The following is a 22,687-nucleotide window of genomic DNA, read 5'->3' on the forward strand; positions in this document are numbered from 1 at the left end:
AGTGCACAGAGAATTTGGTCTTATGTCCTGTTTTAACTGTGTCAGCATATAGGAAACATTGAGATGCTTGCGTCTTCCTAAATAAATGAGATGTTTTATGTTGCTGCCAACTTTATGTTAATTATTCTAATTAAAGTGTCAAAGTACAGAGTGTAACTGGATTTAGGCATTTTCTAATTGGTCACTTAGGATAGCCTAGATTAGCCTGCAGTAACAAGTGACCTAAATTATCAGTGGCTCATAGGAACAAAATGTTATTTCTCACTCATTCCACAAAGTCCAAGGGTTGTTCCCAGTACTGTTCCATGTTGTCTTCACCCTGGAATCCCCACTGATAAAGTAGTCCTAAACTGGAATATTCCAGTCTTAAAGCCCAGGAAGGAAAAGATACTAGCAAACTATATACTGGCTCTCAAAAATTGTGCTTGCAAATGACAAATGTCACTTCTGCTCACTTTTCAGATGCCATATGACCAAAGCTGACTTCACTGGAGTGAAGGAGTATAATCCTGCTCCAGAGATGGGCTGCAAATATTTATGAAAATAACATAATCTATTACAGTGTCCTTATGGTATTAGAAATCTAGCTTAAATTTCAGTCAATTGATTTGTATAAACCATTTAAAACAAATAAGTTGTGTTCTATAAATGTTATTGTTATTTAGTTTTTAGTCCTTAAGAAAGTGTTCAGGAACCCAGTAACTGGAATAGTTAGAAATGTTGTTGATGATTAACTGCACGGAAAAATTTTAAAGGTCTTGAAAATTTAAATGGTAAGAGCATTTACTTTGCTTTTATACAATAATGTTCTGGCAAAGATCCTGAATTCAGTCCCTTCTATGTTTTTTTTTTGTGAAAGGGGTTATGGGTTTGTGTCAGATAGAAGAAAGAAAACAAAAGATGTTTTTCTTCGTCAAAATATAAGTCTTAGAAGATTACTTTAATGAATACAGTGTTTTAAATCCACAAGGTAACTTTATGAATTTTTTCTTATGACTTATAATAACCCTTCCAAGTTAACAGGTGATATGATTGCCATTTTCCTATGGAAGATCCAGTTATAGAGAAAACTGGCTCAGTCATATGACTGGACCATAATGTTAAGACTGAGAGTTTAAATTTTCTAACTCTTCTTTATCCTGCCCATGGATTATGTGACTTCTCAATTATTATAGCAGATTTATGTACTCTTGATTCATTGACTCTTCATGGATATGGCTCTCAAATTCTGCTAAATACCTACAATTAAAAAATCAAATAACTATTAATATGTTGATTAATTTTCAATGCTACTTTATAAACTTAAGAAAACTATTGTTATTAAAATATCTTTTCCTCATAATGTTGAATTTTAAACAACTTAAAATGGGTCCAGCTATATTGCCCAACAGTATATTTTGAGACAAATTTACTAAATGAATATACTTTTGAAATTAAGAAAAATATAAAGGCCCTAGGAGTTATTAAAATAAATATTTCTATATTTAGAAAGGGCCAAAGTCGTTATCTTCTAGCCACCTCCATTTTAGAAGTCTATTTCAGGTCTGCACATCTCTCTTGACAAAATGTTGCTAAATCCACATGTTAGAGGAGCTACCTACTTTGTTTATGCCTTCTGCATATTCAAATCCTTTTGCCCAACAAATCACAATAATTGATGATTCATGTTACCTGGTCGGTTTCCTTAGAACAGGACTGTACAGAAAGGCAAAGAATATCTGACAACGAGTGAGCTCAATCCATGGAAGGAGAACCATATTTGTTTTATTTTCTTATTGTATGGCAGTTTGGTTATTAAAGGCATAGATTTAAGTTTAAATCTTGCTTTACCACATTTTTTAGATTAGGAATTGACAAACCACAGCCAGAGGACCCACCATCTGTTTGGGTAACACAGACTCATTTACTAGTCTAAGCATTGTCTCTGCAGGCTTTTGCACTATGCAGGAAAGTTGACTAGTTGTGCCTGAGACTGTGATCAGAAAATCCGGCATTTATTCTCTGGCCCTTTAAGACAAAGTTTGCTGACCCTTGACTGTGACCTGGACTGACCTACCTAAGGTTCTGTGCCTCACTCTTCTCATTTTAAAATGTGAATAATAGTCTCTACCAAGTTGGGTTCATGTGAGGATTAAATGAGTTAACTCTGCATTAAAACTTAGCATGGTGATAGGATAGATAATAAATACATTATAAAGACTGATAAAACCATAATCATATCCAGAAAATATAAAATAGAATCTTTCCTTCTTATTGAGTTGCTCGTAGAAACTTACATAAGAGACTAAATTTCTGGTTGCTTTGTCAAAGATCTGGACTCTTTTTGTGTTGTTTTGTTTCTGTGGAGTCCCTTTTCTGTGTCCCGTGTAATTCTAACTTTCTGTAAGCCTGTCCTGGACTGTCACTTCTTGTAGCAGGCCTTTCTTTATTATTTGTGGAAAAATCTCCTTGTCTACATCTGGAATTGCTCAGAGGTCACTGTAAGTATTGAATCTTTATTAATGGTTTGTTCCCCTCAAAAACGCTTTCCAAAATGCCTGCAGCCAGGGGCTTAGAACTCGTTCTAAGAGCTAGTCTCCTTTGTGTTTTCAGGATGCACCATTTTGCTCCTGTTTTCTCACTGGAGAAGTGAAAACTTTTATCCTGCTTGCTATAAGGCATGAAGACATTTCATGAGTTAAAACAAGTTCTTTTGGGAAAAATTATTTCAGTCTAGTGTGATGAAATATTCCAGACTGGAGCACATTAGGAGTTTTCTGTTTTGTGATTGTATGTCTAATATCAAGTGAATTACAAAATATGTGAAGACTTATTTCTTTAGCTTTGTGATTTCCAATATTTTCTTAACATTGTTTTTTTAGATTACAACTAAAATATGCACAAATTCTAGGAAATTTAACAAATATTGAACAATATAAAGGCTACTTTAAAAATTGGATCCTAATCTTTTTCCTCATATTGTGGTACTTTTTTGCCACATTACATATTATTAAATATATATATATATATATTTCTCTCCACATATATATTTTAACTTATATAGTAACATCTCACATCAATGATATATTTTCATATATCTTGTATATTGTTTTACTTGATATAGTTCTCTGCGTAGTTTGCCATACCAGTAATTTTTACAATATAGTATTTTAGTCTGTAGAAATGTCATAATTTATTTAAACATTCATATTGGAAACTTTTGGAAATGGTAAATTGTTACTTTGCTTCTAGAGGGTAATTTATTCATGTAATACAAAATATTAAATTTAGATACTCTTCAACATAGAAAATTGCATTTCTATGAATTTACCCTAAGGGAAATAGGGCAAATTTACTTAAATATGTGTACTGAAATGTTCATGTTGGAGTCTATAATAGTAAAAATAATTTTTCAGTCTAAATGTCCATCAGTAAAAGAGTACATAAATAATTTGTGGTACACATTTCTAGTGGAATGCATTGTGGTTAAAAGTGAAGGAGCTCATTTTTATTTATGTCCATTATTTGTATATTGTTTTAAGTGAAATGGAACAAATTAAAAAAATAGTTCATTTAACAGATACTAGTTTGGTAAACATTTACATACAAATATAAAAATCTGGGAAAATGTTTCACAATACCAACTGTAGTTGGTACTGGCATCATGCAGGACTGTTTCTTTTTAATATTTTCTTTTTAACATTTGACAGTGATACATGGTTACTTTTGTGACCAGGGAAGAAAGAAAGATAATTTCAAAAAGAAAAAAATAAGATTTATTAGTATGAGACTCTTTATAAGTTTATTTACTAGAATAGGGATTGGCAGGCTATGGGCTGTAGGACAATTTAACCGGCTACCGGTATTTGTAAATAAAGTTTCATTGAGACAACCAAGGCCATTCATTTATGTATCCTACTGTTTTTTCTTGCTGCAACAGCAGGAGCGAGTAGTTATGACAGATACTGTATGGTCATTAAAGCCTAAAATATTTACTCTCTGATTCTCTACAGAAAGAATTCAAAAGCTCCTCTTCATGCTTTAGGGGGCTAGCTTTTAAAATGTTTTTATCAATTTGAATGAGGTATTTACATAGTAAGCATTTTAACTCCTGTTCAAAATACTGCAAATATTTTATTTGAAGTGTTTCGTTTGCCTGATCAGACCCTGTTGGTTTTCATCTCTAAGGGATTCCTGTTCCCTCTTTCTCTCAAATGTCCTGAGCGTGGGGTACTGAAATAATGCATGTCGTGTCCGATGACTTAGAAGGGCTGCCACCATCCTTTTACCACGTTTGGCAATTTAGTATCTGGGTCATCACTTTCTCCCAGATATGCTTACTACCCTCCTTCCTCATCTAGATGTTAAGGAATACCCATTTTTGAGAGTTATTTGGGGACTTCTATTTGTATATGAGCTATGATAACGCTTTGAAGCTGTAACGCAGTGTCTTATGTGGACTCCTAACTTACTTTTATTAAAAACAGTACCTATGTTTCATGACACTTCAAATATTTCCTGCATGTTTTCATACTTCACATTTATACCAAATGGTTTTATTCTTTTCTTTCCCCTCTTTACTCATTTCTTTATTTCAATTTTTCCTGCCCCACTTATTACTATTTCCTGCTAATGACTTTGCTTTTGTTCAATAAATAATCTGTTTTATAAATGAGATTGTTAATTACAAGGGAGTCATTTTTGAAAAGTGTTAAAATTTTTTTTCATTGAAGTGTAATTGATATACAATATCCTATTAGTTTCATCATAATGATCCAGTTTTCATACATTATAAAATGATCCCCATACCACCTGTTACCATAAAAAGGGAGTTTTTTATAAATTAAGAGCCACTTGGATTGTCATAACACAGCTTTATTTTATACCCTATTAGTCATTAGGTATTTTCATAATTGAAGTGAATTAAACTGCTTCCCAAACATGCTTATAATATGATCCAATACTTGGACAAATGTTTCTCCATCATTATTATCAAATAATGTTACTATGGCTTATCTGTGTTTCCATGTTTATCTGAACATTAAAAATACAGGGATATAGAAATGATTAGTCCCCACAGTATTCAGTTTTCCCCTTCCTAGGCATACATAAAGATTTTCCAGTCTCCCTTGCCATCAGAGCAGGGCCACAGCTATGGCTGTGCAAGGAAGTAACGTGTCATTTCAAGTCTGAGACATTACAATGTGACTGTAATTTCCTCCTGATCTGTCAACCTTGGGAGACATGGGCTGTGATGGGAGTTTTAAAGACACTGGGGCCATCAGTAGCCTGGTTCTTTGACCCTATGGAAGACAGTTCCCACATAATGTGAACAAGAAATTAACCTGTGTTATGATAAACCACTTAGATTCTCTGATTAATTTTTTATCACAGTATAACCTCATCTAGTCTCACTAACACAGAGGTTAGATTTAAAAATGGAGACTCTTAATAAAATACTTCATATATACTTGAAAGGTAATGGACAGGCAGTGAGGTAAGATCCTGGAGGAGACAAAAAGGGAAATGTATGTTGTACAGTAGTGAAACATCCGGTGAGACTGCTGCACATCAGAACTTGGATGGCAGATCATATGCCTACATAAGTTTGCTCCTGGGAAAGATGTAGAAAACAGAACCACAATAGTGTATGAAAACTGCTACTGGTCATGTGTGTCAAGGTATTGCAGAAATAAAGATGAATTCAGGAAAGAGTTTGCTGGTTTCTAAGCAGAAATCTGAAGTAAAGAGGATCTAAAAATATGGATTCTTACAGTATTGGAAGAGCTAACTGTTTCTAGACCCAAGCTGTACACAAAGAAACCTTACAGAGGCTTTAAATAACATTCAGCAAAACCTTTCAGCTGATCACAGTCCTTTAGGCAAAGAAAATTTTGAAAGTGAGGGCTTTCCACCTGTTGTTGCAGGTAAGCTTCAGATAGCCACCATCAAACTGAGAGAAAAATACAGGGGTTTGAGCAAAGAGCTAGTGGAGATTTGGGAAATAGGGATTTAAAAGTGTTGGTGTGTTGCCTGGCACGTGGAACTAAGTGGAAACAAATAGAGAAGCCTCTTAAGTTTTGAGAAAAATGTACTGCCAAAGAAACCACAAGCCTGGACCAAAGGGGCCTTTGACTGTATGAACCTGAAAATGGCCTTTGTGCACACAGCCTTTGTAAGGAGGAAGGAAGCCAAGAGGTTGGTGCAGCCCTGGGGACTGTATTATTTCAGTGTAGTCAAAGAAGGGAATGAAAAAAAAGAGAATGTATCATGAGGGGAAGAAGGAAGCCATACACAGGTAAGGAACCTTCTCTCTGTGTGCTCAGCAGGACTCCCAGGTTTATATGGGCTGTTGACCATATCCCATTTTTCTTCTTTCTAACAATGAGTGTATTGTAACTATACTGGCCTGGTCATACCTTTGTATATTCAGAGAAAGAGTGACTGTGTGGCTGCAGGTAACTTGGCTTTTAAGTGCGTAGATCTCCAGACCAGAAGAAACCACATCTAGGTCTGGCAGGCCCTTGGTAGGGCTTGGACTGTGCCTTGATATGCTGGACTGAGATTCAAGCACTGACTGGACAGGCTTAAGCCTGCCTACATGTGCAGGTGCTGATTATGTATTATGTGGGGGAAACGAGAACTGAATATTTAGTGAACAGAAGATGATAAAGATTACAACTGTTCACCATAATCAATTCTTTTCCCTTTGCTTGAAACTTTCTTAACATCCCTTCAAGTTTATGTCAGGGACAGCTTGCCAATGAACTGTGAAGAGAAATGAAGTGCTTCCCTTATGAGCAGTTCTGAGTTCTCTAAGCTCTCTCTTCCCTTGGCTGTGACAAATGCTGACGCCACAGGGAAGCTGGCAGCACAATTCAGTGAAGTCTCCATCAGCCCATATCCCTAAACCCTCTGCAGAGGTGAAACCCTTGTTAACCCAAGATATATATTATGTGCAAGAAGAGAACTTTGGATGCACTAAGCCACTGAGATTTGGAGTTAACAGTTCTTAAAAAATCAGTTTTACAAATGGTTTTCTATTTGGAAAACTCACCATATTTTTCCAGTAAACATTAGTGTGAACCATAAGTACAAAAGTAAAACTTGATCAGAATAAAGACTGTTTAATACCGATTCAAGTCAGGAGAAACCTGAATGCTCCTGTTCAGCAAATTCTGATTCCCTAAAACTGTATTTCATGTCCCAAACAATTGTTCCTAAATTATGAGAGGTAAATTATCTGATTCTAAACATATTCCATTTTTAACATTTTAACCACCCAAAAAGACTAATTAATGCCATATATATTTTCTTTTTAGTACGAGATACTAGTTTTCATTCATAATTATGGACAGGTAGAAAGCTACAAAATGCTTGATTTAATTAGGCTAATCTCATTTTTCCAAGTCAATTTATTTTTACCTTAGGACATTGGAGTAACTTGTTAAATATTTTATAAGAATCTGAATAACAGTGTTTACATTGTGGAAATAAAACATTCACATATTAAAAAAGGTTCAAAGGACATAAATCTGCAGGTAACACCAACATAAATTATATGCAGGTTTAATGTGTAATGATGAGTTAAGAACCTCTGTACAACATATGACTACACCAGAATATTTATTTTTCTACTTAATTATTGGTTCAAACTTTAACAAAGAATGGAGTTTCCTAAGAAAGGTAAATGAACTGCTAAAAATGGATAGTGTTCACTGAAGGAGAACTTGGAAAAACTGAAACTTAATTTTATAGAAACAAAGAAAACCAAATCAACAAATGAAACTGAACTTTTAATATGCTTAGTCAAAACACATATCATTTTTGTTTGCATAAACTATCATTTCTAGCTATGCTGTATATAACAATGTGGAGATTGTCAAATTTTCATATTTGCAAAGGAGTCTGCACTGAATTACAAATAATTGCCTGAATCACAGATGTTCCCCAAGCTTTTCAGTTTAGTTTGATGTTGAGTCTTATTATCTTGTTTAAACTCAGCTCTTTCTTCAAAGTTGACCATCATTCATTTCTCTCTCACTCAGATCTTGTATTCTACCTGCCCACAAATATAAGGCAGATGGAAATAAATAACCTGCTAGAAATCCACTTGACACGAGTACTGCATTTCATGTCTTAGAGAACTGGAAATGGGTCTGACTTTGAAATCGGTGAAGGTCTATATGACACTTAGAGAAAAAATTTTTTTTTCCATTGAGTTGAAGCTTTCTGGCCTTCAAGCTCCAAGCAATAGGGAATGTCTTGATACTGCAATTGCAGGGTTGATGTTTCATTTCTAGGAAAAGAATGTTTACTACAATTGGGTAATATGGTTCTCTTCTGGTCGGAGGCTTGCTAAACTATACTTCATGTGGGAAAAAGAAAAGTGAGTATCCTTTTTAGAAGTAGGTTTATATTGCTGTTTTGCAATCTGAATTTATAAATAGCCTTAAAAATGTAATACCTACACTAATAATGATTACAGAAACAAATCAAAACAGTATTTTTTATTCCATGAATTATATTAATTGCAAGTCATTTGTATATATTTCCTAGTAAGGCAGAATATTTTTTTCTTTTTCATAGCAAATTCTCAGTGTAATAATATTGCATTGGCTGTTTGCTGAAGTGACTTAGATTTTTTTGCTATAGTAATAAATAATAATATAGTATAGTATGATATAGTATAACTCAGTAACAAATAACAGTAACATGAAATAAATTTATTTGCTATCGTAATAAATGAGGCTTAGTGATCCATAGTTGTTAAGTCATTGAAAACAAAAGCAAAAATATATTGGTATTTGGGACAAGTTTTTTATTTGTCCCAAAGTTTTTATCCTAAATCTTGAAATTAAAACATTTTAAAAATAATAAGGATAATTAGTGAGCCTATTAAAAAAAAATCCCATAGAGCTAACTTTAGGTAAGTGGCAGAGAGCTAAGGGTTAAGGAAGTAGTAAATTTTCAAGATTCCAGTATTAACCTTTTCTTAAATTCATCACTGATGCTTATTTGAGCATTTTTAGGCAGTTAATTTCTTCGAATTTTTATTCATTTGATGGGGGAACATTTCTATATTTTTTGGATGCTTCAGATAGTTTCACTTTTAGGGCTACTTCATCCATGCTCCAAAACCCAAATGGGACCTGTTAGCTGATTAACCTGAATATCGCAAACATGAATACAGATTAAAAATTCTCTTTGTATGTCTTGACTAAATATTTCTACTTAATAAAAACAAGCAAAAGCAACATGCTCATTTTTATTTAGAAATTATTAAAATTTAAACAAAAGAAGCAAATACCTGCTGTGCCTTTGACAATAAGATATTTCTGAAATACTTAATGGAAAAAATCTGATTTAATAGATTACTTGAGAGGCTCAGAATATGTCACTTAATAATTTTTATGTACTTACATAAATGAGAAATGCCAAAATTAAAGTAACCAAAATATGTTTTCTTACCTCAAAACTTTACACCTGTAACATACTGGACTCCCCTGCAGTCTCTGCTTCCTGCCCTTAAAATGATGTGAGCTAATTGCTCATGCTGCAGGGACACTTTTAAGAAATGTTTTAGATTGGTTTAGGACTCAGTTTAAAATAACTTCTTCAGATGCTCAAAACCAAGTGCAGGACTGCTGTACATCTTTAAGAGAACAGAGTTTTCATAAAAATAACTAAAGAATCAGTAAATAATGGGAAGAAAAATTAGAGACATTTCAATTACTTAGCTTAATGAAGAGAAACTTATGTTGCCAGATGTCACTGAAAGATGTAGAGGATATTCAAGTTGAACACTGAAGAAATCTTCCTGATTATGAAATGGGTTATGAGCAAACAGTGGTCTTTCTCTCTTTTGTGATAAGGATATTAGTAGAGGCAGTGGTAGTATTAGGGTAATAATGTCTACCAAGTGTTTACTATATACTAAGCACTGTGCTGAATGCTTTATAAGAATTCACATTTAGTTCAGTCCCTGAAACAATCCATAAGTCTATTTCATCCTCATGTTACAGATGAGAAAACTGAGTCTTACAGAAGTTCACTTGTCCAGGATTACAACGCTAGAGAGTTAAGACAGTTACAAAGCTGGGACCAGAGCAGCCACGCCAGTAAGTTAATTTCTCTGTGTCTAAGATGTTTCCTAAGTAAAATGAAGAAATAAAACCCATCTCTTATGCTGTTTGAGTAGAAAAATGAGGTAACACATGTGAAAGCACCTAACACATTTAATGAATGTTATTTATCCTCCTTAATAAAGTATGCAAATATCACTAAAACTGTCATTTATAGCATTGCATTTAAATTACGTGTATATCCTATTACTAAATTATGAGCTCTGGAAAGAGTTGGCTGGAACCATGTTTTCATCTTCCCATGTCTCCTTATCTTGTACATCATACAGACTCCAGTACATAGGAAGCTTGCAATGAACGTTGCCTGAATGAAAAATGAGTGGAGAGTGGAGCAGGGGAGCACAACCATCTACTGTTGGTTGGAAGACAGTTGGACAACAAGGCTCAAATGTGAAATGTGCTTAATCTTTGACTCAGAAATTTCATTTCTAAAACTGTATCCAAATGAAATAATAGGTTTCAGTACCAAGATATATTTTTAACTATCACAACATTGTTTTTAATAGGAAAAAACTAGAACATCCTAATTGTCAATTCAAAAATTGTGCAACAGGCATACAATGTAATTGTATGTAGTCATTAAAAATGATGTGTAGATGCACCTATTAATGGTAAAAGAACCCCATAATATATTTGTTGACAAGTATAAAAAGTTGGCTGTGTGTCTATAGTAGTAGACATACACATGTACATATGAACACATACATATTATAGAATATAAATAAAATTAACAATGATTATATATGGCAAAGGAACACAGGTCATCTTTATTTCTCTGTATTTTTCCTTATTCCTATGAATTATTTTGTAGAAAGCTTATTTTTTATATTTGAGAAAATAAAATTAGTTTAAGAAATGAATGGCATCAAACTGGCCTTTTGACATAGGACAGTGTTTCAGGTTTTTAAAATCTTGAACAAATCACTTCCTAAAAGAGTCATTCAATATTGTGGAATTATTAAAAATAATTCTTTCTAGGCTAGTGGCCTCTTTTTGTAAATGACTAACATAGGAGCCTTTTAGTAATTTCTCAGTTTGCCTCTATTCTACTCTTTGTGCTTACATGAAATCAGCGATAGAGAACTTATAATCACTGAGATAGGGGACTTGATTGTGTAGTTTAATGATGGGGAAAACCACGGGATATGTTTGAAAACTTCTCTGTTAGAGAAATGACAGAATCCTAAAGTGCTTCATTCTGACATTTTAAAAAAGATATGTGTACACAACAAGATTAAATGGGTAGATTTGTTTCTATTTCAGAGAAATATCAACAATGGAGCACTTGGTTCTAAGGTTGGCTGTCAGCCTACTGGAGGAAGGAGTTATTTTATAAAAAGTAAAAAATAAAAATCTTCCATATTCCATCTGTGGGTTGAGTGTAGTCTTGACAACTGTTGTTTGTCATATGGACTGAATGAGATACGGAAAGACAGACCCGAGGAGGGCAGTCAATATGGACAAGTGTGCATATGATTTATGAGTGTTTCAGTAAATGTGATTCAAGAGATCAAGAGTGAGGTCAGAATACAGGATTTCAGGAAAACTAGCCTCTTAGGGTAGCTGTAGAATAATTTTTAAACATTCATTTTTAATTTGTAGTAGTTTTAAATGATTGCAAATGTGTCTCCAGTAGCAAAGGTTTGGGTAAAATTGAACACGGTTGCCCTCTCCCCTGTCCTCAGAGGGAATTTCTTTCTTGGCTTATTGTTGCTCATTATGATCTTTGAAGTTGAGCATTCCAAAATGAAGTGAGGCAACTAGAACACAGAGTAACTGTGAGTAGAGCTTGGATGAATTTTACAAGAATGGTAGTTATCTTTTACATAATTCCATTTTTCTCAGTAAAGTCTATAATTACAGTTTTTATAAAACTTTTTCTCACAGAATAACTTTCTACATAAAGAATTAAAATCTAGTTTTGGTTATTAGACCAATGGGATTCAACACTGGAGACCATCATGTCTCTTTTATTATTTGAAATAAGTGGAATTTAGCCTACAGTAGGGTTTGTGATTATTCAGCTCCTCCAAAAGCAGCTCCTGACTTTGATTTTGCAAAACACATTAATATTAATTTTGTTACTTGAACATTTGCTTTTCATATAACAGAATCTGCATGCTTGGTTAAGGCCAGCATATGCTGTTTATTATGCAGGTTTATCTGTTCCTGATGATACAGCACATAAATCAAATCTAAATTAAACCAACACCACGTCTCTCCATGCCATGATATTTGGGAATGGGTTTGTTTGCTAAGAAATCATGAGGAAGAATAAAATACTTTTGCTCGTTGAATATGACACAATAGAATTCCTTGTGAGATATTCGGATTGTTCTCAGTAGTAGCACTATTACCAATCAGGAACTTTAGATATTTCCATTGTAAGTCCTCCTGTTTCTGGAGTTATATTACTTAGCTTTTGAAATTTTTCTAGTAGTTGCAATGACTTTATAAGCAACATGAAGTTAAAAAAAAGTTAAAATTGGTTTAGTGAGACTAAGTATTTTTTACATGATTGGTTGGTTTTCAGATTGGGGATAGAGGATACAACATAATAAAATACATGTTTAAAAAGGTTTGGGGGCATTTTTCTTTTGTCTTCAGTGGAATAAAATATTGGTTACAACAAAATTCAGACAGATTTTTGGGGCATTTCTTATGTGCAAATGGTTTATTAATTCCAGAACTAAGGGAATATGGAGAGACATCTTTGTTAGTGGTTTTTAAATTGCTTTTATAACCAAACCACTTATTTTTATATTGAGCTGTACTGAGGAGAACTTTTTGTGACAATTTCTCATGTTTCCATATTCTTTATGGAATATGGAAATATTTATTGAGCTCATAAGTGCAATATGCTGTTCCTTGGAGATCATAGGCTTGATCTCAAGACACTCAAACTCTGATCTGAATGCAGACATATCAGCAAACCAACTTGCTCAATAGACCAGCATATTTATTTGTTTATTTATTATGATTATTATTTTTAAATTTTTTATTAAGGTATGATTGATATACACTCTTATGAAGGTTTCACATTAAAAAACAATGTGGTTACTACATTTACCCATATTATCAAGTCCCCACCCACACCCCAATGCAGTCACTGTACATCAGTGCAGCAAGATGCCACAGATTCACTATGTGCCTTCTTTGTGCTACACTGTTCTCCCTGTGATCCCCCACATGATGTATACTAAACATAACACCCCTCAATCCCCTAATCCCTACCTCCCCACTCACTCTCCCATACCCCTCCCCTTTGGTAACCACTAGTTCATTCTTGGAGTCTCTGAGTCCGCTGCCATTTTGTTCTTTCAGTTTTGCTTCATTGTTATACTCCACAAATGAGGGAAATCATTTGGCATTTGTCTTTCTCGGCCTGGCTTATTTTACTGAGCGTAATGTCCTCCAGCTCCATCCATGTTGTTGCAAATGGTAGGATTTGTTTCTTTCTTATGGCTGAATAGTATTCCATTGTGTATATGTACCACTTCTCAATCTGTTCATCTACTTATGGGATACTTCAATTGCTTCCATATCTTGGCTATTGTAAAAAGTGCTGTGATAAACATAGGGGTGCATATGTCTTTTTGAATCTGAGAAGTTGTATTTTTTGGGTAAATTCCAAGAAGTGGGACGGTATTTCTATTCTTAGTTTTTTGAGGAACCTCCATATTGCTTTCCACAATGGTTACATTCCAATCAGCAGGGTAGGAGGGTTCCTTTTTCTCTGCATCCTCACCAGCATTTGTTGTTCTTAGTCCTTTCTATGCTGGCCGTCCTTACTGGTGTGAGGTGGTATCTCATTGTGGTTTTAATTTGCATTTCCCTGATGATTAGTGATGTGGAGCATCTTTTCATGTGTCTGTTGGCCATCTGAATTTCTTCTTTGGGGAACTGTCGCTTCATATCCTCTGCCCATTTGTTAATCGGGTTATTTGCTTTTTTGGATAGTGAGGCATGTAAGTTCTTTTGGATGTTAACCCCTTGTCAGATATGTCATTTACAAATATATTCTCCCATACTGTAGGATGCCTTTTTTTTCTGTTGATGATGCCCTTTGCCATACAAAAACTTATTAGTTTGATGTAGTCCCATTAGTTCATTTTTGCTTTTGTTTTCCTTTCTCGAGGAGATGCATTCAGGAAGAAGTTGCTCATGCTTATATTCAGGAGATGTTTGCCTATGTTGTCTTCTAAGAGTTTTATGGTTTTATAACTTACATTCAAGTCTTTAATCCATTTCAAGTTTACTTTTGTGTATGAGGTTAAACAATAATCCAGTTTCATTCTCTTGCATGTAGCTGTCCTGTTTTGCCAACACCAGCTGTTGAAGAGGCTGTCATTTCCCCAATGTATATCCATGGCTCCTTTATCATATATTAATTGACCATAAATGGTTGGGTCTATATCAGGGCTCTCTAGTCTGTTCCATTGGTCTATGGGTCTGTTCTTGTGCCAGTACCAAATTGAATAGACCAGCATATTTGAAGCTTCGAATCTCACTTTCTCCAAACAGCTTTCCTCTGTTCTTTTTGTTTCTTTATTCATTTTTTGATTTTCTTTCCTGAACTGAAAATTCTCTTCCCTGTCAACTTGCATGACAGTTTTTAATCTTTTTATTTTTGATTGCAAAGAACAGAATCATTGAAGTTACCTTAAAGTAAAAGGGAGGTTCTTATAAGGATGTTTACAGTCTGCAAATAGAGTTTTGCAGAGATAGAGCAGGCATGCCGGCTCCTTCTCCAGCTTGCCAAAGGCTCATTCTTTTCTCTACTTGGAATTTTGGTTCCTCTCTCCCCTTACTGCTGTGGCTTTGGTGACCTGCTGCTGAACTTCTGTCCATCTTCACTTTCTCTCCCTACTACTGACTTTCTTGCTTCTAATTCCCAATAAGAGGCTAATCAGTTTGCTTTCCATGTCAGTTCCCTCCCAGGGTCTGTGGCAATCCTATGGATTACTTCACCATAGTTGTTCTGTAGATTTAACTCATTGCTGACACATGGGTAAGCATCTCTAATTAAAGAAGCATGATCATAATACATATTTGGTTATTCTGTGAATATCTAACTAGCAAAAAGTAAATATTTTGTTTATATATAAACAAATAGGTTCATTTATATTTGTTTTTATATTGTGTGCACATATTCAGAAGAGTGTCCAGGATCTCTGTTTCTAGTAAGGATTGTCAGAGAGCATAAAAGAATATCAGGATTAGTCAAAGTGGACTTTAATGTCAGCACTAAAATGCCAGGTACTATTCTCTGAAGCAGAAATAAAAATAATTTCTGAATAATTGGCAAGACATTTCATATATCAGAAGGCTTTTTTATTTTCAAAATATGGAGAACTGATTTAATGAGTTCTGCTTAGCCCTTCTTGTATCTGACTTCTCGACTTCTCTGAAATGGACAGTGTTACCAGTTTTCTCTTCTTGACCTTTCTTCTTCCTTAGCTTCAAAATATCACTCTAACTTGTATCTCTTCTTACCTCTCTATTTCTTCTCAGACTCCTCTGTTGGATTCTCTTTATGCCATCTAAGCTTTTGTTCTTGCATATGTTCTCAATTATACAGCCATCCTAACTAGCATTATTCTGTCCTATGGGATCGTCAATCAGCTGTAATCATGAAATCTATGTTTCCATCCTCAACTTCTCTTCTAAGTTCCCATATGCAGGACATTTCCAGTGGGCCACTTACTGGGAATATGCAATCCTGTCTTGCCAAATTGAATTCTGTTTCCACCTCTCACTCTGACAGTATTTCTGACTTTTGTATTTCTTATGTCAGTCAGTGAGCTTTTCCAACTCACGGCCCAAGTCATAAAGAGTGAATAATTTTCTGCTTTTCTTACTCAGCTCCCAGACTGAGTCAGTACCAATCATTTTGTCAAGTCTACTCACTATTATCATAGTTTAGAACTTCCTCGTATATCATATAATTCTTTTCCCTGATTTGAGGATAAGTCCTCTCTGTTCTGCCATCCTTATTACTTCCAGGGAGTTTGACAGAACATAAATATGTTATGCTACTCCTTTACTTAAAATATGTCAATGACTTCCCAATGTCTATAGAATCAAACTCATTCATTTCATATGGCATCAAAGATTTTCAGTGATCAGACACCTGATCTCACTTTTGTTCTTATCCTTCTCTCTCACATAATCCTTCCTGCATCTGTGCCTGATATAAACACATAAAGTAAGAATATCTGTTTGTACAGAGGAGTAAATGAAATACAGCCTTTCAATATTCTGATAAAGACTGAAAATTAAAATTTCTACTTTAAAAAAGTTTATATTAACACCTGTATTCTATATTGAAGTTTTGACTTCTAATAAAACACATAGGAGTATTTTTATTAGAGAATGCTATAATCTCTGGCTTACCAATAGAAGGGGAAACATATACTTTTAGTTTTGAATTGATTAAATGACAAAGAAAATGTACTTATGCTGTGATCTATGAAATAGATAAGTGTAAACTGGGTAACTTGAATCTTATGATATCTTAATAATTTACATGTAGTCATATTAACTAAGAATTGACATTTTGACAGATAGTTTACTAAAAGAAAGCATATGTTTAAAAAAAACTAAATGGAATAAACATTTCAGAGGCTATTTGGGAACCTAATATATTGACTTATGACATGTCCTATAGGAAGAATCTCTAGAAAATATGGGGTTGATGAGAAAAATAGTTGTGTAGGGTTTTGGATTAGACATTTTGTGGGAAAGGTCAGAAATTGAATTTCAAATGCCTTTGTTCTATTTCTACTGTATCATCAAAATATGACTTTTATATTGTATAAATCCTATAGAACTAGCTGGATAGAGTGATTATTAATATTTACTAAATTTCAAGATTTTGTTTCCTATTCAATATTATATTCTTTACATTATTGATAAATTTTAGATGATTTGTGTTTTTCTAAAGTAAATATTTCATAGCAAACAACAAAATTCTTCCTTGGAGCTTATAAAAAATTACTAAAATTATTGTAGTGAGAAAAGGTCAATATTTCAATCTTGTTTATTTCAGTCAAGCTGGCATTAAAATAAATTGGCCATATTCTCATTTAGAAATAATATTATTTATCAAGTTAGCTATAGAAAAGCCTTTTAAAAGTTATACAACTAAAGATGCTCCATCTATCTGATAAAATATGTTTGTCTATAAAGGCCTATCTGGTAAAAACTGAATCATTGCAAGACTGGATATAATCAAAACATAAAGCAGAAATGGAAAAAGTGTTCTCCTTTCTCTTGTTTGCTTGCTTATTTTTTTTCATTTTACATTATCTCCTTTGTCCATCATGATGTATATTTTTAAGTCTGGTTGCTCTTAGATATTTTTATTTCCCAGGAATGTTTTTAGTTTGTTTTGTGTATCTCTGAATTCTGAAGAGTTTTATTATTTTTCTGTCACTCTTCCTTAAGTGGGCTTTCCTATAAATTACATTCCAGATAATAAAATACAAACAAGTCTTTACAATATGGTGCCTTAGGAGAAAATATTACTCTATGTGATTCCAAAATTTGCTTTAGTCCATACCAAAGGCCTGAACAAAAAACATAGGTAGAAATTATAGAGGGTATATATGCACTGCAGTAACCCTCAACTATATTATGGTTTTGTACTATGTATATTAATTTCTTATTGCTGCTGTAATTACCACAAACCCCTGTCTGATTCTAATGCTTTTAATGACTGTGTCACACTGCTGGAAAGGGTGTGGATTTGTTTGTCATAGTGACTGCAGTTGTTTGGAATTGCAGAGCATCAATGTCATGTATTAAAAAACCCAAACCTGTCCAGTTGAGAGCTAGGTGCTGTCAGTTTCTAGTCTGGAGACTAAGGGGAAACCAGTGAGGGATGGCTAGCTACACGGGTAACATAATGTAATGATGAATTTCATCCTGGCCGAGAGCCTGTTTGTGGTTAACTGTTTCTAGACTATCTAAAAGCATTCGACAGCTCCCTCAGCATGAGACAAAGGTCCCTGGGAAGAGGTGTTTGCTTCTTCATATCTTAGACTAATGATAGAGCAAGCCAAGGAGTGATAAAGCAAGGACAAGGAGCTGTTCAAATATGATCCAGGGTTTAGGGAGCCACCATTGAACAATCAGTCATCAAATCATAGAAGTTTGATACTAGAAAGGATCTTGGAAGAACAGTTTCTCCATTATCCTACACGTGCAGAAAATATAGACTAGGGAAAAAAAAAACTTGATTAGGATCCCACTGTACATTGTAGCAGGCACACAATAGCAAAGCCACAGATCTGCTGTTTCCCACTGCTGACACCCACAAGCATTCCTAACCTGTTGATATGACTGATTATAGGCTCTATATACTGTTCATACATAATTGTATTCAGGAAGCTATTATGCATATTTAACTTTTATATCATTCTCATTGCATAGATTTATAATTTATAATAAGGTAAAGGCTTTATTTTCAGCCCACTGCTCATTTGTGTAATGTGATCCAGGCTGAAAGAGAGCTTTGGCTTCAAGACTCTTGTTACTGATGACAGAATGTCTTAATTTTTGTTTACACACTCCCTCAAAGTAGAGCTTAAAATACTAAGTGTTTACTGGCTAGCAGCTGTGAGGTTTGGGTATGTGTTCAGTGAGTTCTGTGGACTTCACTGCTGCAGCTTTGCCTGTCTACCCATAATGCACTCTGTGTGACCCGCATTCTCTGGTTACTTTAGTATCATGATAGGTTTGGTGTTCCAGGTGGTACCGGTTACTTCCTACTTGGAAAAGAAAAAATATTCCTCTTTCCACTTTGAAGTATGATGTTGCTTTCCATGTATCATCTTTAAAATACCTTCTAAAAGAATAAGCTGAGAGGTGTTAGTCATTTTATGTCCAATATCCTGGGGGCCATACACACTCTACATAGTAAAATATAAAATTCAGAAAAATAAACTGATTTTCAAAAATCCACAGTCTTGCTCCCCAAACATATTTTACTCTGCATATTTTGATGTATTTCCTTTCACAGTGTTTGATTTAACTGTAATACTAGTTTTTTGCATGTATATTCTGTTTTTAAACTTTATAACATGATTATTTTTAATATAATTTTCATATTATCCTACAGAGTAAACTTTTCATAACATGTATGACCATTTTCTCTAAGAGTTGGAAATAGTGTTTTCCTAATTTTGCTTCTATAACCATATTTGTGTATTGAGTATCCCCAGCCCCTACACTTAGGATAATTCTTAGAAGATATTGTCAGAATCTATGTGGTAGTTTGCAAAACTGGCCACACCTCTCCATGCCTCCTGCACCCATACCCCTTTGCTGTGCCATTTTGCAGCTTCTTCCATCAAGAACTGAAATACGTTCCTTGAGTGCTTGAGTCAGAACTTGCGACTTTCTTTGGCCAATAAAATGCATCAGAAATGACAACTGTGCCAAGTCTTAGCCTAGGTCTCAAGAGGGCTTATAGCTTCTGTTCTGATTCTTGGAATCCTAGCTGCCTTTAAAGCAGCTGCTGATCAACCAGGGGCACATAGCCCATTTGCCCCTGTTGCTATAGATCATTGTCACCTAGAAGAAGGGCTCCCTCACTGAACAGCAATTGAGGCAGATGCACAAGCGACCCCAGTGTGACCAGAAGTACCCAGTTAAAATAAATGACTGTCATTTTGCACAACTAAGTTTTGGGATGATATTTTACAGCAAAACTAATGTATACAAATCTATTTGGCCAAAAATAATGAACATTTTTAAGCTTTGTAATTCATATCGATAAGTTCTTCTCCAAAAGCCTTCGAACAATTTGCTACCCTATTTAGCCAAGGTTGTCATTATTGTAAATATTTTCCAGTTTGAGAAGAGATAATTGATGTTTTAAAATTTTCAAGTACAGCACTTTAAAAGTTACTGTTTCCTCATTGTGATGACACAGTCTCTATTATAGATGTCATTTCATTGAACAAGTCACATCAAAGAGTGAAATTTTTCCCAAATTATTTTCCTAGAATTGAGATAATATTTTGTCAGGTCTGTTTCCTCTCAAAAGGTACAAGAATGCAACACAGATACTGATTTGAATTGCTAGATAATAACTTTTAAAAGTCTTTTAATATGTAACTCTCTCACACAAAAGCTTTAATTCAGTGACTATCAAATTTATAAAAGTTAAGTTGGTTATATTGAAGTTTCCACTGGCCTCTTATTACTGCACTTATGTAGATCTCAGCAATTATGAGTGATCTAAAGTGTTAAAAATCATGGGATTATTCTTGGTTCAGAATGGAGAGCATGAAGGTAAGATACTTATATTCAAATCAGAAAATTGCTTCTGGGTCAAGCAGATGTGCAGAAAGTGTAGACAGAGTATTGGCCATTATATTTGTAAGACTTTAAAGTGTTACCGTCACTCAGTGCTTTCTCATTGTTTCCAGAACGAAATACAAATTGCATCATTTATGTTGTTTTTGGCAGTAAGTAACAGAAACCCACTCAAGCAACACTAAATGCTGAAACTCATTGGTTGGGTTGATGTGTAGCCAGTTCATACCAAAATAGTTATATTAGTTTTTTTAAACTTGAAGTACTTTTTTCATTGATTGCTAAAAAGAATAATGGTAATGGCAATAAGTAGTCAAATTAATTAATGAAAAGAAATTAACATAAAACTTGTACCTGCCCTCCATGGCCACAGATTTTTAGTGGCATACAGAAATAAAATGTCTTTAGCTTATGATTTTGCAGGGTTTAGATCTCATCTGAGCTCTACTGATCTCAGCTGGCTGCTGTCAGCCATGTATCAGCTAGGTGTCCTGATCTTGCCTGGCCTTGCTCACATCTCTTAAGGATGGCTTGGCTTGAAAAAGTAGAGTGACTCAGCTCTGTTCCACATGTGTCACACCTGACAGGGTCAGCCCAAGGATGTTCACATGGCACAGACACAGGAGCAAGACAGTCACCTCGTGCTTTCAAGTCTGTTTGCATCATACTTACTAATATTGCATTTGTCCAAGCAAGTCGCTTGGTGAATGGCACTGCAAAGTTACATGGCAAAAACACATGATAAGGAGAGTGATGAAGCAGTGAGACCATCAATAAAATCAAACCACAGCAAACTCATTAATCCAAGTTCTTAATCATTCCTATTTCAGTTTCTAATATAGTGATGATTCAGTGCTACTTAAAAATTTCTAAGCCACGTTTGCTGTTCTAGTGGCAAAGGTTGCTAAAAGTAAAAATGCTCTTACAATTTTCATCATGTCAGTACCTAGCAAGCATGGAAGTCAGTTTTCTCTCTAATAATTATCTAATATATGATGATAATAAATTTTTGTCAAGAGAGGAATTTAATGACTTGCATTATTTACATATTCTATTGCCTTATCCAGAAATAATTGAATGTGTAAATGAAATGCCAATTTAAAACATCCAGGAATTCTTATAAAAATTTGTCTTAAATTCCATACTTTCCCCTCCATATTATATTGCACAACTATGAGAAAATAAAATATTTTTAGGTATTTCTCATTTAGGTTATTTTTCCTGATAGCCAACAATAAAGATTGATATGTCATTTCAGATAATATTCCTTCTAGTTTCATAATCAATGAAAACCATAAAATTATATTTAGTCTTGAATGTCTCATTTTAAATTATCAATTACTTTTATCTGAAACGATTGAAGCTTCATCAATGATAATTGAAAGTCTACTGTCTTATGCAGATTTTTTTAAAAAAAAGTGACATAGTTGCAAACATGTTTCCAAAAGTAATTATATGTCTTCCCACAAGTGGAGCCACAAATATAGATTATAATAATATGTGCATATTATTATTTTTGTAAAATGCTATTAGTGTTTTCTATCTAGAAGTGCTTTAATATTTCTAATATAAAATAAAGTTCAAATGTGACTTTCTAAATTTTTAAAAATTTACTTTATTGATATTCTTTGAAAAAAAGCCTTTTAGTTGCTTACATTATTTCAAGTATTTCATTAAGTGATACTGAATAATGTGATACTATTTAAAAGTGGACTGATGACTAATTGATTTCCCCTCCTGTGATGGTTGTAAATTCTCATTTGAACCATGAGCTTTCAATGCAATGTGATTAACATTTTGATGAAATATATTTGTTTAGCCCTTTCAACTTTTATTGACAGAAAACCTAACATTTTTTCCGTGCTCAAAAGCAATGATAAGCTACTTATAGACTTTGGTTAATTAATGTAAATTGAGTTGAGTTTTAACTTCTTTTAGGGTTTCCTAGAGGGAAACTAAGATTGCACTTAATGTGACTAACCCAGGGTATTGAAGGTGGGATGCCTAGAACTTTGAGATATGTACTGTGAGCTATTGAGGGTTCTTTGGAGTTTCACTTGGCTGTGCTATGAAGGGTGAGGAAGCAAAGCCTGGGCCCACTCTTGAATGAGTCAGCAGAGGGGTGGGGCATCGTGCAGTCAGTGCTATTGTTTGATACTGAGATGATTCACAGTAAATTTTGGATGAATGCCTTCTTAGATACATGTAAGGCTTTTATTTTTTCCCTCCTTCTATGC

This window comes from Manis javanica, chromosome 3, assembly GCF_040802235.1.
Source record: "Manis javanica isolate MJ-LG chromosome 3, MJ_LKY, whole genome shotgun sequence".
Taxonomy (NCBI): Eukaryota; Metazoa; Chordata; class Mammalia; order Pholidota; family Manidae; genus Manis; species Manis javanica.